Here is a 14,811-nt window from a genome sequence, read left to right as displayed (position 1 = left end):
TTTCTTTTTCTGTGGTTGTATGAATTCAATATTAAACATTCTGAGTCTAAAGAGGTACTTTAAAAGGTGATGAGCTAGGCATGGTAGTGCGTGCATGCCTGTGTAATCCCAGAGACAGGAGGATCAGGAGTTCCTCTGCTATGTAGGAAATTCAAGGCTAACCTATGCTACATGAGGTGGGATCTCAGAAATGAGAAAAAAAACAAACAAGCAAGATGACAACAAGGTGTGAACAATAGTCTGAAGGAGGAGCTCAGGTTGCTGTGAAAACACTTGTGGGGAACCAGGTTAGGTGAGGAATGTCAAGATCTCAGGGATGAGGAATTCACAAAGTGCACGTGGCAGGTGGGGGGGTGGGATCATCGTTCTTGTGCACAGAGGAAGTGGCTAATAAGAAAGCCTAACAAACCCAGCTACTGAAAATGGGGATACTTGCTAAGAGATGTCTCTAAAACAACAAGACAGCACCCAGTGGGGGGAGGTGCAAGGACCTGGACAGGACTTGAGTTTCCTTCTAACTGTAATGAAGGGATTTGTACAAGAAAGTAGCAAGAGAAAGAAGACACCATGCTCGCCCTCGGGGAACTTGCTATGGTGTAATCCGATTAGAAGCTCCAAAAACTTTAATTAGGCTTAGGAAAAATGATGAGAACACAGAAATCGCAGCAGCCCTTGTCTAGAGGGCTTGGGAAGATATAATCGCATTGACACTAACTACTGTGAGAATTTCATGCTCTGTTCTGGCTGTTGCTTTTCCCAGAGAAGATAAAGAGAGAACAGGTTAAGAGACATTTATGTCCTGGTGACTATCGGAGCAGAATAAATAAAATGTATGAAACAAGGAGCTGGAGAGATGACTCAGCAGTCAAAAGCACTTACTGCTCTTGCAGAGCACCAGAGTTCAGTTCCCAGTACCCAGGTCAGATGGCTCAAAACTACCTGTAACTCATGGAATAAGGAGAGCATCTTCGACAAATGGTGCTGGTGTAACTAACTGAATGCTGACTGTGGATAGATCCATGTCCATCACCAGGCACAAAACTTACATCCACATTGATGAAAGGCCTCAACATAAATCCAGCCACACTGAACCTCTTAGAAGAGAAAGTGGGAAGATAATTTTTTATAATTACACAAATGTAACAAAACAGCGTCTCTTAAGAAAGCACTTCACCAGTCTTCTGAGCAGCATACCTGCAAACATCACAAGCCACAGCTGTGAATTGGTACAGGAGACAACTTCCTGAACATTACACCTGTAGCACAGACACTGAAATCGACAGTTAATAAATGGGACCTCCTGAAACTGAGAAGCTTCTGTAAAGCAAAGGACACTGTCAGCAAGACAAAACAGCAGCCCACAGACTGGGAAAAGATATTCACCAACCCCATATCTGACAGAAGGCTGATCTCCAAAATATACAAAGAACTCAAGAAGCTAGTCTCCAAAACACCAAATAATCCAATTAAAAAGTGGGGTACAGAACTAAATAGAGAATTCTCAACAGAGGAATCTAAAATGGCTGAAAGACACATAAGAAAGTGTTCAACATCCTTAGCCATCAGGGAAATGCAAATCAAAACAACTCTGAGATACCATCTTACTCCTGTCAGAATGGCTAAAATCAAAAACACCAATTATAACTTACTATGGAGATGATGTGGATAAAAAGGGGAACACTTCTCCACTGCTGGTGGGAGTGCCAACTTGTACAGCCACTTTAGAAATCAGTATGGCCATTCCTCAGGAAAATGGGAATCAGTCTACCACAAGATCCAGCAATCCCACTCTTAGGCATAGACCCAAAAGAAGCACATTCATACAACAAGGACATCTGTTCAACTATGTTCATAGCAGCATTATTTGTAATAGCCAGAAACTGGAAGCAGCCTAGATGCCCCTCAATAGAAGAATGGATATAGACCCATAGATCAGTGCCTTGCTCAGTCATCATCAAAGAAGCTTCTTGCAGCAGATGGAAACAAAGACAGAGACCCACAGCCAGACATTATGCAGATAATGAGAGACCTCAGAACACTTGGCCCTAAATGGGGTGTCTCCATCAAATCCCTCCCCTCAGTGCTCAATGGACCCTGCAGAAGGGGAGACAGAAAGAGTGTTAGAGCCAGCGGGGATGGGGAAAACCAAGAAGACAAGGCCTTCTAAGCCAGCCTGATTGATGCACATATTAACTCACAGAGACTGAGACAGCATGCGCAGGGCCCGCATGGAGCTGCACTAGTTGGATCTCTAGAACTGAGAGGAGAAGTGGACATGCGCCCCCATCCCTAACTCAGGAACTATCTCCTACTGATAATCACTCAAAAATGAAAATGTAATTTTCTGCAAGGGAATCTCACTGGGGAAATACACTACTCTCAAGGGTAGGTAGGCTTCATGCCCAGCACTAGATGGCCAACAGAAAATGAACTCAACAGTATCACTGGCAGTTCTTTGTCTCATACACTAGTGTCAGGGCTTTAAAAAATCTTAGTTTTTATTTTTAATGTACATATACGTTTTTTCTTTTTACCCTACGGGTCCTTTGCACATGTATTATGACTTCCAGTTTAGGGTTTCTATGAGATCCCTGTGTGTGAATAAGTGGGTCTCTGTGTCTATCTGTTTCACACGTCTTCTGGGAAGCTCCTTTCCTTCTGTTTGTTTTGTCTTATTCTGATGTATTTGTTTCTGTTTCATTTTATGTCACATCATAGTAGATTATTATAGTATTATCCCTTACAAGTCTGCTCGCTTTTCTAATGAGAGACAGATATGGAGATGGATCCTGATAGGAGAAGTGTGTGTGTGTGTGGGGGGGCTGAGAGGAGTAGAGGGAGGGGAAACCATCAAGTTATATTATGTGAGGAAATAAAGCTGTTTTCAATAAAAGGGGAGGGGGAGAAAGAGAGAGGGGGGAGAAGAGAGAGAGGGGAGAGAGAGAGAGAGAGAGAGAGAGAGAGAGAGAGAGAGAGAGAGAGTTTTAGTCCAGAGTGTGCACCCAGGTGACTCCAAGTCAGCACACCACTCAGAGACCTAAAGAGCCATGTTTCTGCTGCACTGTTCACAGTAGCCAAGGAATGGATCTCGCCCGGATGGTCACCAACAGATGACCAAGAAATGTGGCTCATAAACACAATGGAACCTTATTCAGCCATAACGAAAAATGAAACCATGACATTTGCAGGAAAACAGGCAGAGCTGGAGACCACTTATAATGTGTTTCCTCTTATGTACCCAGCCTACGGTCCAATTTTTATGTGTGTATATGTATGAGTAGCTCGTGTAAGGATGTGTGCATGCCTGTGCATGTACACATGCATAGATGAGGTCATGCAAGTAGATGGGGATTCATAAGAGAGAAGGCGTAAGTGGGTGAGGGAATTGCTACTTTGCTTTTTAATTCTGTGGTAAACATCATTACCAAATGCAACTCAGGGAGCAAAGGCTTAGATACTTACAGCCCATCACTGTGGTGGTTTAATGACCCCCAAAGGCTCTTAGATTTGAATGCTTGATCATCAGGCAGTGGAACTATTTGAAAGGATTAGGGGGTGTGACCTTGTTGGAGAAGTGTGGTCACTGGGGGGTGGGCTTTGAGGTTTCAAAAGCCCATGTTAAGCCCAGAGTCTCTCTCTCTCTCTCTCTCTTCTCTCTTCTCTCCTCTCTCTCTCTCTCTCTCTCTCTCTCTCTCTGCCTTTGCATCATAACTAACCTCTGAAACTGTAAACCAGATCCCAGTTAGGTTCTTTCCTTTATAAGAATTGCCTTGGTCCTGGTGTCTCTTCACAGCAAGAGAACAGTGACTGAGTGAAGTCACTCAAGCAGGGGCAGAGGCAGGACCACACAGAAGAGATTCCCACTGGTCTGCTCCATACTCTGATTCATAGGCCTTTCTTATGAACCCAGGACCACCTGCCCAAGGATGGCACCACCACAGCAGGCTGGGCCCTCCCCCACCAATCACCAATCAAGAAAATGTCCCCCAGACATGTACACAGGCCAATCTGATGGAGGCATATTTTTCTCAAGATGACAAAACCTAACTGGCAACAGAGGGTAATGGAAAATATGTGACATAGAACCAGAAGAAGGTGTTAGAGGGAGGAGGGGGACAGCAAGATGGGTAGGGAAGATACCGGGGAGGGAGGATGAATAAGAAGATGTAAGCATAACGACATATATTACAAAATGCCATAATGAAACTCACCGTTTTGCATGCTACGTTTAAGAATTAACAATATCCCAAGCCTGCCTGGAGAAAAGCCATACCCTGAAGCTTCCCTGAATTTCCGGGAAGACCCTCCACCGATGGGGATCCTGGTGTGAGTGCGCAGCTGCACAGCAAGGGTCTCCTACTGGCCTCGGTATATGTCAGGGCTCCTGTCAGGGTACAGTTGTGGCTTGTGATGTTTGCAGGCATGGTGCTCAGAAGACTGGTGAAGTGCTTTCTTAAGAGACGGTGTTTTGTTACATTTGTGTAATTATAAAAAATTATCTTCAGTGACAGTGGGAATGGAACAGGAGATAATACTCCCACCATGAAAATAGAAGTAGAATTCTTAGTTGCAGCGGTAGCAAGATGCTTAATTTAAGGCTTTGCTCAGGGAGTGAACAAGGACGATCCGGGAGCCATAGGAATCCCTGTGGGTAGGTGATGCCACCTGCTGGCCGTTTCTGCTTACTGTGGGTGATTGCTCTTTGAGATAAGGTCTATCTATGCTTTTATAATTCTTACATTTGTTTCTTCAACCACCACTTTTTTTGTTTTTCTCCTTTGTTTTTTCAAGATAGGATCTATGCAAGGTAGCCCAAGCTAGATTTTATCCTATGATCCTCCTATTTCAGCCTCTCAGTGGCAGAGATTTGTAGCTCCCTGCCTCAACCCTACCTCCTGCCTCAGGGATCTAATTCAGAATATTTAGAGAAAATCCCAACATGCTAATAACCGTGTGTGTGTGTGTGTGTGTGTGTGTGTGTGTGTGTGTGTGTGTGTGTGTGTGTGTGTGCGAATGTGCATATATGTGGAGTGGTCAGAGGACATCCTTGAATGTTTCCTTCAGAGGTTGTCCATCTCTTTTTATTTTATTAAGATTCTGTTGTACTGGGCACCACTCAGGAGGCAGAGACAGGCAGATCTCTGCGAATTCAAGGCCAGTCTGGTCTACCAAGCAAGTTCCAGGACACGCAGAGCTGTTACACAGAGAAACCCTGTCTTGAAAAAACAAAAACAAAACCAGAACAAGATGAAGAGTCTGTTGCAGGGAAGTAGCCAGATAGGCTATATATACTAGCTGTCCAGCATGGTTCAAGAATCTTTTTTCTTTCTGCCTCCCAAACTCTGGGATTACAAACATGTACCACCATGCCTGACTTTGGTTTCTGTTTTTGTTTGTTTATCTTTAATGTGCTCTCTGGGAGTTGAATTATGGACCCTCATAGCTGCAAGCACTTCCATGACTAAGCTAACCCCCATTCCCAAGCTTGTAACAAATTGTAGAGGAGGGCTGGGTAGATGTTTCAGAGAATAAAATCACACATGCCCCCTGGCCTCCACAATGCTCAGTGACCCATGCACACACAACCCCCACCCCCACAATACACACTAAGAATGTAAAGAGGACCCAAATTTCTTTCCTACTATCCATATTTGGGTAGCCCCAAACTACCTATAACTGCAGCTCCAGGGGATCCAAAGCCCCTCACTTCCAAGAGTACCTTCACTCATGTACACACACACACACACACACACACACACACACATAAATTAAAAATAAAAATATATCTTTTAAATGGAAGAATAAGAAACTGGAGAGGCCAGGAAGGAAGCTGTCACAAATCTCTTGGAGGAATGATTAACATTGAACTAGAGCAATAGAAAAGGCCCCACAGAGAGGGCTGGGTGGAAGAAACGCTCATGTAACCTCCAGCTTCCAGCCGGGCCATCCAGGATGAGGAAGACAGAGAAAGTTATAGGTTAGGCACCTGCATGGTTATTTATCCCTATTAAGGGCTTAGTGGGGACTAGGAGTTAGATCGCTGTAGGCAGACAGAGAGAGGTCACAGATGGATAATTAAAGATGGCAAACTTCTGGCTCTTCCTTACCACCCCAACATGAGACAAAGACTTTGGTGAACTTTGTCTCCCACCAGTTGGGGGTCCTGTGCCAGCAGACAGGTCAGGCAAGCTCAGGACTGAACTGTGGGCCTCACAGCTTCCTTTTCTTTGTTTAAATTGACTGACTCTAAGTTAAGGGAAGAAGACCCCATCCAGCTCACCAAAGACCTTTACAGTCCAGCCTGAGAGACAGGACTTCAGCTTCCCAAGTCCTTTGTGTTTCTCTCTCTCTCTCTCTCTCTCTCTCTCTCTCTCTCTCTCTCTCTCTCTCTCTCTCTCTGTGTGTGTGTGTGTGTGTGTGTGTGTGTGTGTGAGTGTGTGTGTGTGTGTGAGTGTGTGTGTGTGTGTGTGTGTGTGTGAACACTCCCAGGCACACACACACCTTCAGTAAAGTATTTTCACCAGTTGATATGTCTGGGTCTTCCCTGCTGTCTCCTGTTATATTATAAGATTATCTCTGTTGGGTTGGAGAGATGGCTCAGTGGTTAAGAGCACTGACTGCTCTTCCAGAGGTCCTGGGTTCAAGTCCCGGCACCCACATGGCAGCTAACAACTGTCTGTAACTCCAGTTCCAGGGGATCTGATACCTTCACACCAATGTAAACTAAAATTAAATAAATTATTTAAAAAAAAGAATTATCCCTGTCTTTTAATTCCTTAACTGGCAGTGAAGACTAACCCGGCCCAGACCCCTTGATAGTAAACCAGGAAAGCACCCAAGGTGCTACCAGGTCTGTGTAGCTGAGATTACTCCAATAATTCAACTGAGAACAAGAAAGCTGAAGGTCCCTGTGGGGATACTTTGGGGATGGTCAGCAAACCAGAAATCTTTAGTCATGTAATAAACAGGTATGGAGGACATGGGATGAGAACAGCCAGGTAGAGACCACTTTGTGCCCATGAAGGCTAGTAGCATACAAAAGAGATGTCTTGGAAGCCCACATAGGTCACTCCTTGACCTAGATTAACTACAGCTCTGAGAAGCCAGCCCGAGACCTTGAGGGTATCATGCACAGGGGCTGGGGCTGACCTTGAGTCCATTTGGGCATCTCTCAGGCTCCCTATCGGCCTACCCAGATGTGGAGCTGATGCAAACCATTTGCAAACTTAACTTTGGAGCCCGAGCCCCTCTGAGTCTTCTGGGAGAAACTGCAGAGCTTGGAGGAAGCATAGCCAGCGGGCCACCACATTCTATAGCAGGTACACAGTCCTGGGGGAGCTGCCCCCTTGTTGCCATTGAGGGGCTAAAATGGATGTGGGCTACATTTTGCAGTAATGGTATGCAAAGCCCAGATGGGCTCCCCCCACACACACACACCCCGTGGATAGCTGCACCTGAGTCCTCCCATTTCAAACATCAGGAGCCCATTAACCCCACCCCCATGGCTTCCTGGAGTCAGTGAGTGCACTGCTCTCAAATGAAAGGGACAGATGACCCCTAGACAGTAAAACAGAAACCTGTGGGTGGTTGGCTGCCAGACTGTCTTATAAATAAGGAAGTCACTGTACGTCTCTTTATGAGTTACTTTCTTTCATTGCCGCGGCCAAACTACTCGACAAGAAGTAATGTAAATAGGAAGGGCCTTATTTTAGCTTAAAATCCAAGGACACAATCCCTCCTGGTGGGATGGCATGGCAGCAGGAGCCTGAGGTTGCTGGTCTCATTGTTGTTTGATTTCTCCTTTTTTTTTTTAATTTAGAGAATACTTTATTAGTTTTTGTAATAAAACCCACGTAGATAAGACCTTACATATTTAATACAGTGCATTACCCCTGTAAAATGGGAAAAAAAATTAAGTTCAACATTTCTAGACCAATACGGCTGTTAATTTCTGTACAATGCCAACTCAACACGGTAAACTGGGATACTTTTTTCCAAGTTGACAGCACAGCTAAAGTTTCCAAAAATTCAAATTATATATATATATATATATATATATATATATATACCAATAATAGCAATATGTTATGCATCAATAGCAGCAACAGCTTTTCCAGGTTCTGCAGTCATTTGAACAAAATTGTAGAGACATCCAGCACACTCCATTTAAAAAAAAAAAGAAAGAAAGAAAGTAAAAAACAAAATCCCAGAAAACACACAGTTCTGTTACTCTTGTGGTACCTGGCACCATTTTTCCCCCTTTATCATCAGTCCAGGATGCCAGCCCATGGAATGATGCCACCCACATTTAAAGTGGATCTTCTCCCTTAATTAAAACAGTTTAGAAACTTCTTCACAGACATGTTTAGAGATTGTCTCCTTTATGATCCTGGACCCTGCCAAGTTGACAATATTCACCACTGCTACCTGAGAGCTGCCCCAGACTATCTTTCTGCAGGGTTACTTCCTGTCCTGTTTCTTCCCATTCTCAGTGCTTCTGAGTCCAGGTTTCCTGTTGTTAAGATACTTTCTCTTTCCTTCTTCCCTCAAGTCCCCTCAGCAAAAGTTACCTACCTCTGTGAAGTGTGGCACTGAGTTCCAGGTCTCACCTTCTCCTTCCCAAGGCAGGAATGACTCTCTCTGACCTCAGAATGAGGAAGAGACCCACAATTTAAGACAAGCAACTTTGCTGGATCCTCCGGGAAGGGTTTCCAAAGGTGGGGATTGTGTTTATGATGAACGGGTGATCCTAGGCCACTATCTGCTACTTGTAATTTTCAAAGTGCCTGTGCTCAGTCAAAATGTTAAGTTTATTCCACAGCTACCAGTTTTCCTGGGCACAGCCAATGCTGCAAGTCTGTGTTCTTCATCCTAGAGTCATTCGATCTAAGCCTTTAGGTTAAGCTAACACTGGAGCTGATTCTGAAGAATTTGAGATTTGAGAGCCACATTCAGGGCTGCAAATGTTGCTAACAAACATTAACGCCTGGCCTTACTTAATGCAGCCTCAAAATATCTGAGTAGCAGGATTCTCCTTTATTTGTTCCTTTTCCTTCCCTCTCTCTCCAGCAAAAGTGTTCCTTCAGGGCCAGTGAGAGAGCTCAGTGGGTAAAGTCACTTGCTGACAAGTCTGGTGATTAAGTTCAATCCCCAGGACCGACATAGTTGAAGGAGAGAACTGACTCTCAAAAATTGAATGTACACACACACACACACACACACACACACACACACACACACACACACCACACCACACCACACCTCAGCCACCTCAGCTGGAAAGGGCTAACAGCTGGTGCTCTACCTGCTGGACTTTGCCTTAGCAATCTTTCTTCTTCTTTTCCCCGAGAAGCAGGGATTTGACAATTCCACTCTGATGGTTTGCATTACTAATGTACTTGAGTGGAAGTGATTGTTTAGTTAGGGTTTCTATTGATGTGACGAGACATCATGACCATGCAACACTTTTTTTCTTTCTTTTTCTTTTTTCCAAGACAGGGTTTCTCTGTGGCTTTGGAGGCTGTCCTGGAACTAGCTCTTGTAGACCAGGCCGGCCTCGAACTCACAGAGATTCACCTGCCTCTGCCTCCCGAGTGCTGGGATTAAAGGTGTGCGCCACCAACGCCCGGACCACAGCAACTCTTATGGAAAACATTTAATTGTAGTGACTCATTTACAGGTTTAGAGGTTTGGTCCATTGTTGTCACGGCAGGAAGCAAGGCAGCACTCAGGCAGACATGGCGCTGGGGCTGAGAGTCCTTACATCTTGATCCAAAGGCAACAGGAAGGGAGCTGTCTCACTGGGCATGGCTTGAGCATATATGGGACCTCAAAGCCTGCCTTCATACTTCCTCCATCAAGACTACACCTATTCCAACATCTCCTAATAGTGCTGCTCCCTTTGGGGACCATTTCCTTTCAAACTACCACAGTGACCTTGAATGTATTATTAAACTCTTTGTTCTTTCTATAAATTGGGAAGGCTTGTGCTCACAGGTCCCTCCGGAGCGTGGGTCTGCTTGAAGCTGCTCCCTGGCTAGCTGGGTGCTGAGATGGGATGAAGAACCCATCAGATGGGACTCTCTGCCTCTCTCTCCTAGGGGAGAAGAAGGCTGAGGAGTAGTGTCCATTGACTGTGGTTTAGCTTGCTCTTTAGTTTCCTGATGTTTCAAAGATTATTCTTCCACATATGTCTTTCCTACCACCACTTGCTTTAACTGAGCACACCAGCTGGGCTGTCCTCCAAATGTCTGTTCTCTTTAGGCTTTGGACAAATGACAGATGCAGAACACAACCTAAGTCATTGTCTTCTTGGATTTCCAGCCAAGTGTAGCTTGGCCAGCCAGTGAGCCGAATTGGGGCTTCTCATGTGAGTATGGGTTAGAAGTTCCTTAGAGAAACACGGAAAGTTTACCAGTGGCTAAGAAAAATATCTGTCTGTGTCTGTGTCTGTGTCTGTGTCTGTGTCTGTGTCTGTGTCTGTGTCTGTGTCTGTGTCTGTGTCTGTGTCTGTGTCTGTGTCTGTGTCTGTCTCTCTCTGTGTCTCCCCCAGCAAACTGTTAACTATCTAAATCCTTAGGAAAGGCAGGGACTCATGAGGTTCCAACCCACCCACCCATGACAGATAGTTAATGGACCTAATTTTGTGCATATTTCCTGTGGCCAATCACAGCTACTGAGAGTTCAAAGGTGTGAACCTCATGTCATGCCGAGGACAATGGTCCATAACACCAACTCTCCTCCCACTCTCACTCTCTGTCCTGGGAAAATGTAAACGGGGACACCAGCTTTGGATTTCAGGCTTCAGGCAGGATACAGTGAAGCGGTTGAAGATAATCTAAATGGTCCCCAGTGCTGAGAGTGCCCTTCACTCACTCCAGGTGCTTTTGCTTAGAAGGACCAGGGACTCTGGGAGGGAGGTGGATTTGGTGGCTTTGCTAGTTCAGAGACGGAGAACCAGGGGAGGAAGAAGAACCATCTAGAAAGAGCAGGAGGATCTCTTGGGGACCAAGTGTACTGCTTAAAGCAGTAACCAGAAAAGTTGTTGTCTAGTATGACAAGGACTCTGAAGATGTGAAAGCTTGGGTGTCATATTCTACATCTGATTGCTAAGCATGATCTCCTGGGTTATTTTTTTGGAGGGGGTGAATTAATTACTTTTCTTATAGCTCCAACAAAATACTTGACAAAGACAATTTAAAGAAGGTAGGGTTTATTTTAGCTCACAGTTCAAGGGTATAGTCCTTCATGGAGCAGAGGTTGAAGCAGGTAGTCCCATTACATCCACAGTCAAGAAGCAAAGAGGGGAATGAGAATATTCAGCTTAATCTCTCTGCTTTTGCACAGTGTAGGATCCCAGGCCATGGAATTCTCTGCTTACATTCAGGATAGCTCTTTCCACCTGTTGTCAACTTGGCCACATGGAATAACTGAAATCCAAGCTGCTGGACACTCCTGTGAGGAATTTTCTTAATCGAATTGTTTGAAGCAGGAAGACCCACCCTAAATCTGGGCCACCCCTTCTGGTGGCAGCCAAGATGGAAGGGTGTGGAGGAAGGAAGCTTTCCTTTTTCTCTGCTTGCCCTTACTCTCACCGACATGTTCATCTGTGCTGTTGCTGCAGCTGGTATTAAATCCAACTTCTTCAGCATTCCAGTAGAGGCTGAAAACTAGCATCTCTCTGAGAATCCCCAGGTCTCCAGCATCAAATCAGGACTGCTAGGACATCAGGTCTCGTGGACTGAACAACTACCATCTGGTTACAGCCTTTCAGTTGTGAGGCAGCCATTGTTAGACTTCTGGACCACAGCCTGCAAACCAGCCTAATAAGTCCCCTCTCATTTGTACACACACACACACACACACACACACACACACACACACACACACACACACACACAGAGTCAATGCATACATATATATTCACTCTATTGGTTTTGTTCTTTTATAACATCCTGACTAATACACCACCTCAATTACTCTAATCTAGATAATCCCTCACAGCAATGCCCACAGGCTTGTCTCTTTGGTGATTCCAGCTCCTATCAAGTTGACAATCAAGATTAAGCATGACAGGGGATTAGCATTCTCTGATCTCTTCTGATTAATCCTAATCTCTTCTGACTGGCCTCATTAAGCATGTCTTTGAGGTTTGCTTCAGGTCTCCTTTCTTCTGGAAGCTTCCTTGGTTGTGCTGGTTGGGGGGAAATGAATTCCCACATGCTCTTACCATCCCACAGCCCTTCTGGCTACATGGACTTCTTCAGAGTAAACCATTTGCCCAAATCCTCATTGATGACCATAGTAGGTACATGGTACTTATTGCCGATCTGTTGAAGGGCTCAACAAATGGATCACGTGACCCCTCTGTGAATGGTGTTTATGTACTTTTATTTTTGTCTTTGAACTCGTTTGGGTAACGGCACACATGTACATCTCTGTGAAGGGTGACATCACGTCGGGTGTTTCTGTGGGTGCTGGAGATTAACCCTGGATCCTCATGTTTAAATGTTTTGTGGTGTGAGCCATCTCCCCAGGCACCTGCAAGACTTTTGACTCTCCCTGTGAATCTTATATATTTGTGCTTTTCCTTCCTGTGACTAAATGACTCAAAAGAGGAATTTTGCTTTGTTCATTTATTTTGGCTCTCAGTTTTGGAGGAGATTTCAGTTTACAGTGTGCATACTCCATTGATTTTGACCAGAGGTGAGGTAGCTGTGGTATGTGACCCAGGCAGGATGCTGCTTAATTCATGGAAGTTAGGAAGCAAAGAGAGGGTGAAAGAAAGCAGGCAGGTTTTGGTGGCACAGATTGGTAGGATTTGCTGAAGGAGGCAGAGGCAGAAAGATCTGGAGTTCGAGGCTACCCTAGGATACACTTTTTAGCCAGGCAGTGGTGGCGCATGCCTTTAATCCCAGCACTCTGGAGGCAGAGACAGGCGGATCTCTGTGAGTTCGAGCGAGTTCCAGGCTGGACTCCAAAGCAATATAGAGAAACCCTGACTTGGAAAAAAAGAAAAAAAAGAAAAAAAAAAAAAGAAAGCAGTAAGTGGGTGGGACAACAGAAACTCATCAAAGTCACTCAAGTGCACCATTTCCTTCAACTAGGCCCTGCATCCTAACAGACCACTTGGTCACTTTCATGATGGTGTTATCTCTCAATAGCACCTCCAGGTAGGGACCATGATTTCAACTCATGAACCTTTCTGAGGATGTTTATTCCCCGAGCCATCAGACCCAGTTTTTGTGTTTCTTCTTCTTCTTCTTCTTCTTCTTCTTCTTCTTCTTCTTCTTCTTCTTCTTCTTCTTCTTCTTCTTCATTTCAGGGTAATTTATCCAGATTATTAAAAATAGTAGCTGGGAGACAGAAGCATGAGAATCAAATACTCAGGGCCATCTTTACCCACTGAGAGATGGCTCAGTGGGTAAAGGTACCTGCCACCTAATGACCTGAATTTGATGACTGGGTTGCTTTTGGTGGAAGGAGAAAACTGACTCCAAAAGTTGTCCTCTGACTTCCACAACCATGTTATGGCACAGACATACACATATATACAATAAGTAAATAAATGTTTAAAAATGGCTAGTTCCAGGACAGCCTCCAAAGCCACAGAGAAACCCTGTCTCAAAAAACCAAGAGTTCAAGGCCATCTTGGGATATATAGAGAGTTTGAGGCTAGACTGAACTACACAAGACCATGTCTCCGAGGAATGCTTTTCCATTGTAAAACCAAAATAGAGTTATTACATAAATGTAGATGCAAGGATGGAAGCAGTTCTTCCTACCCCACACCGTGTTGAACCGATAACTCAGGGATGTTAATGGAGACCTTGCAGGCTGATATGGCTGCAATGTGGGGTGCCAGAGGGACTGAGGAGATGGGCTGTGGAGGTGGAGAGGGCCCTGGTCATGGCACCTTTTATATGAGCCTACAGTGAAGAGACTTTGGGGTTTTATTTTTTAATGGTGTGTGTGTGTGTGTGTGTGTGTGTGTGTGAGAGAGAGAGAGAGAGAGAGAGAGAGAGAGAGAGAGAGACAGAGAGACAGAGAGACAGAGAGACAGAGAGACAGAGAGGCCCATGAATGGCCCCACCCACAATTGGCTGGGTCCTCCCCCTATAAGTCACTAATCAAGAAAATGCCTTACAAGCTTGCCTACAGATCTATCTTATGGAGGCATTTTCTCAGTTGACATTCCCTCCTCTCAGATGACTCTAGCTTGTGTTGAGTTGACAAAATCAGCCAGCACCTATTATTCTGTTTGGAGTCAGTGGGAGCCAGGTGGTGCTGTGCAGTAGGACAGAATGCAAGCAAAAGAAGATACTTATTCTTCCCCATGGAATGTATAGTAGAGTAACTAAATACTAACATAGCAATTATACAAGAGGTGAATGAAAAGTTCAAAACATCGTTCTACAAGGCTGATTAATTGATGAGAACTGGAGACCCCAGGCTGTTGCAGATCCAGAGCCAAACTATCTTGGGCGGTTAGTCCCTCAAATGGTCATTTATTACCAACCTATTTGTGAACCAAAAGCCTTATGACTTAGGAAAATTTATCTGGAGACCCCCTCAATCCCACCAACACGAAGGATAAGAATGTCAACAGTTAGCATCTGAGGCCTACAGCGGAGACTTCTCCACTTCATTAAAGCATACCTAAATTGATGTGCCCAGCAAAGTATTTAAGGGGTCTCTCATGGCTTTCTTTGTTTTGATATTATGAAAACTTCATGAGATTGTTACCTTATTAGAACACGAATTTATAATGATTTAACTGTGTTCCTGAGTCATGATCACTTATACTACAGA

Source organism: Cricetulus griseus, chromosome 8 (genome assembly GCF_003668045.3).
Source record: "Cricetulus griseus strain 17A/GY chromosome 8, alternate assembly CriGri-PICRH-1.0, whole genome shotgun sequence".
In the NCBI taxonomy this organism is placed as follows: Eukaryota; Metazoa; Chordata; class Mammalia; order Rodentia; family Cricetidae; genus Cricetulus; species Cricetulus griseus.
This window is presented reverse-complemented; position numbering follows the sequence as displayed.